The sequence below is a fragment of the Mus pahari genome, chromosome 1 (assembly GCF_900095145.1).
Source record: "Mus pahari chromosome 1, PAHARI_EIJ_v1.1, whole genome shotgun sequence".
NCBI classification, from domain to species: domain Eukaryota; kingdom Metazoa; phylum Chordata; class Mammalia; order Rodentia; family Muridae; genus Mus; species Mus pahari.
This window is the reverse complement of record NC_034590.1, coordinates 148151921-148155746: the sequence shown is the minus strand read 5'-3', so window position 1 is coordinate 148155746 and position 3826 is coordinate 148151921. Positions and strand designations below refer to the sequence as shown.

The window sequence follows — 3826 nt, the reverse complement described above, 5'->3', positions numbered from 1 at the left end:
GGGACACTCCTCCATTGCTGGTGGGAGTGCAAACTTGTATAACTGCTTTGTAAATCAATCTTGAGGCATTTCAGAAAAATAGGGATTGTTCTACCTCAAGACTCAGCTTTACCACTCCTGGACATAGTCCCAAAAGATGCTTCAACATACCACAAGAACACATGCTCTACTATGTTCATAGCAGCTTTATCCATGATAGCCAGAAACTGGAAACAACCTAGATGTCTCTCAACTGAAGAATGGATAAAGAAAATGTGGTACATCTACACAATGGAACACTATTCTATTAAAAACAAAGACACCATGAATTTTACAGGCAAACTGGATGGATCTTGAGAATATCATCCTGAGTGAGGATCTCACTTTCCTTAAGCACTTACCTTTCCAGAATTTTCTCACTGGCCTGTTTATGACTCCCGAGATTACCATTCTGTCGCTCATTTCCTACTGTCTCAGACCCCAGTTCCCCGAACGTTCCTGGCTCGCCCAATCCCAGTGCAGAATACTCTCCCGATTGTGTTTGCAACTCTCAGGTTTGGTTATACATTCATGAACTATCTTGGGTAATGTTTTTTCAAGCTTAACCAAGCATTGAAGTCACCCAGTATATTTTGTTATGTGGACACTCAGTCACTGTGCTCTGAACTCACACATATGCAAGGATAGAGTCACCCGAACCAACCCCCAAGTGGGAGTTGTGATTCTGACCTTTTGGAATGGATGTCTCATCGGCTATTTATCCCATCGCCTTGGCATCCAAAAGAGATAACAGGTATCTGTTATTCACAGCCTGTGTGGAATTCTAAATGTGTAACAGGTAGCTCACAAGTGCGAACATCTATGTATTTAGCCAGCTGAACAATGCGTTATGAGGTGTGAGGATGCAGGGAGATGGGTCTTGGCTAATGCACTGAGTTAGTCGCTTTGCATCACTCCTGAAAGCATCTGAGATAGGTGCCTTAAGGGAGGGGAGATGACTTGGGGGGTTCTTGTTTATGGAAGGCTTTACTCCATTGTGGTGTAACTGGAGTGAGGCAGAGCACCACGGTGATGGAAGGATCTGGGGGAAGGACCTGGTGCAGTGGAGTTGCTTATGCCCTGGTAATCAGGAAGCAGAGAAAGAGGAAAAGTCTCAAAACAAGACACCTTCCTGCACCCTGGCAATGGGCAAGGGATACCTTAGTGGTGGTGTTCTTATATCAGTCAGGGGCATAGCGGATGGCAGTCCTTTGTTCATCCTAGCTTGATGTCTGGGATGGTGGCCAAAGCTGTTTTATGCCTAGGATATATATATATATATATATATATATATATATATATATATATATATCAAGTCACTTCTTGGCAGCAGAGCATGGGAGGAGAAAGACAGAGACCTGTTGACTGCCCATGCCACCCACAGACCTACCCTCCAGTGCACGGCACAGGAGAGCTATAGACATCTGCTTGCCAGAGGATGTCACCCAGGGGTTCGCCAACTTCATGTCTGAAGCAGGAGCCACCCCAATGTGCAATATGTGGTGGACAAATGCAAGAGACAGAGAGGTGGAGACTCGAGGGTGGAGAGGAGTAACCTGTTATGAGTGGCCAGACCCACCACCTGGGCCATGGTGAGACCCAAGCCTGAATTGCCACTGGGTGCCATGTCTGGGTCTGGGGATACACAGCAGCGGAAGTTGGTGTTGATGTTCATGGTTTATATTACCACTAGAGAGCATGGGGGCATCCCTGGTGGGGGCAGCTGCCATGGTCCAGGGTCTGTGCAGAAGGGTTGGAGAGTTGGCTTTACCTCTCACAGGTGGCACTGGGCTCTGTGCCTCACCCAGACAGCACAGTGATGGAGGTGTGGGTCAACTGTCCCCCCTCCCCCTATGAGTGTGGGAAAGCTGGCCCTGGGGTCATGAGAGTGGGTGAGCTGGCCCTACACCTCGCCTGTGCAGCACAGTAGAGCTTGCCTAGTGGAGGGGGCACAGGTGAGCTGGGCGAGAGTGAAGTTGAGCTGTCCCTGCCACCCGTCTGCCGTGAGATGGCATGGGTTGGTGGGTGATGCTCCCTGTCCCTCACCCCTCACCTCCTGAGGCAGTTGGGAGAGCTGGCCCTGGGATCATGAGGGTGGGTGAGTTGGCTCTTTCCCTCACTGGCACTCGGGAGAGAGGTCCCCACACCTTGGCTGGGCAGCACAGTGAAGCTGACTCTGGAGGCATGGGTTCAGGTCTGGAGGGCATGAGAACAGGAGAGCTGACCCTGCATGGATGGAACTGGGTGGCCTAGCTGGAGAGCTTGCCCTGCTGGTGCTGATAAGGGAGAGCTGGCGCTCTGATCCTTCAGCTACCACCCAGGTCCTGATCCAGAGCTCTGAGCTGACTCACCCCCAAATCTATTATCTGTGGGTGGTGGGGACACATGAAAGGGTCAGGGCTGCTGATCCAAAGCTGTCAGATCTCCATGACAACAACAGGATAACTGGGAGGAGTCCCGGTGAGGATCCAACATGGATGGTCATAGGAGCCAGAGATCTCTAACCAGAACAATGACTCACTGCACTGGATAGAGGGATAGACTCTGGGACACTCTCCAGCTTCCACAATGAGATGTTTTCTGTGCTTTGGATTATTTTTCTTGTTTGTTGTTTATTTGTTTGTGCATTTCTTATTTTGGGGTGGGGAGGTTGCAAGGGCGAAGGGTGGATATGAAGGGATGGGGAGCTGAGCAGGACTGGGGTGCATAATGTGAAACTCACAAAGAATCAATAAAAAATTAAAAAAAAGAGAGAGATACCTTTCAAATTGATGCTCCCAGCCACCTACAGGCCTCATCTAAAAGTCAGATGAGGTTAACACACCCAAGATTCAATCATCTTCCAATAGCACCCTCTACTGTGGGCCAAGCCTTCTATAGGGGAGCCTTTTTTTTTTTTTTTGGTGTGGGTAATGCGTCACACATGGCCCATCATAAGAGCAGAAGAAAAGCCCCGTTAGAGAGTAAGAGAGCCCAGTGAGCTTGGATTACTTCCAAACAAGGCGATGCAGCAGTTTCATGGAAGAGGTGACAGAAGGGTTGAGACTTCAGCGATGAGGATTCGAGAGAGCAGCAGGAACAGAGCCTGGTGTGACCTGGATAGACCGACGGGAGGTGGGAAATAAACCTGGGAAGATGGCAAGTTGATAGGCTGATGGGCAAAGTCAAGTAAACGCTCACACTTTTTAAGCTCTCTGTTCTCAATTTAATCTTAAATTCTCTGGAATTGCTAGGAAGAGTGAGCAAAGATAATGAAAAAATTCTGAGAAATAAGGACAGAAGAGAAGTGGAGAGATTAAGTCGAACTCGGTGAGTAGGCTAGGCTGTTCCTCTAACCGTTGAGTCCAATGATTGATTAGGTCACATGAGAAATGCTAGAAAGGCAGGGAAAAAAATTCCTGGAAGATTTGAAGGACTTTGGAGTTTCCGTGATTACTGTAATTACTCATGTTAAAACATAGGTACATGAGATAATCGTCCTTTATATTAAACACTCCAGTGCTCCGAGGGGGTGGTGATGAATAGGGTAGTTACGCTTTGTCATTTAATGTTCATTTCTTCTTGGGAACTATAAAAGGAGTTCATTTTTATATTCTTGTCATTTGCTTCCCCCTCCCCCCCCCGTAGCTAGATGAAAACATCATAGAAAACAATAGATCACTTGGCACATATATTTATTCATTAATTGCATGCATGATTATTGTGCACTGACATTAATGTTCTGTCTATTAGAAGATAGTATGAGATGCAGGTCTACAAGGCTGAAAAGAACTGGAGAGCACAGATCTTCCAGTAAAGGTAAGTAAAA

The 3826-nt window shown here is 47.4% G+C and overlaps 1 non-coding gene across 1 annotated transcript; it reads left to right on the top strand.

Annotated features, from left to right (window-relative positions):
• Positions 1-1151: 1151 nt before the first annotated feature.
• On the top strand, positions 1152-1292 carry LOC115062909. Its single transcript, XR_003842815.1, has one exon. It is a non-coding gene; the product is annotated as a small nucleolar RNA SNORA48 (small nucleolar RNA).
• Positions 1293-3826: the final 2534 nt, after the last annotated feature.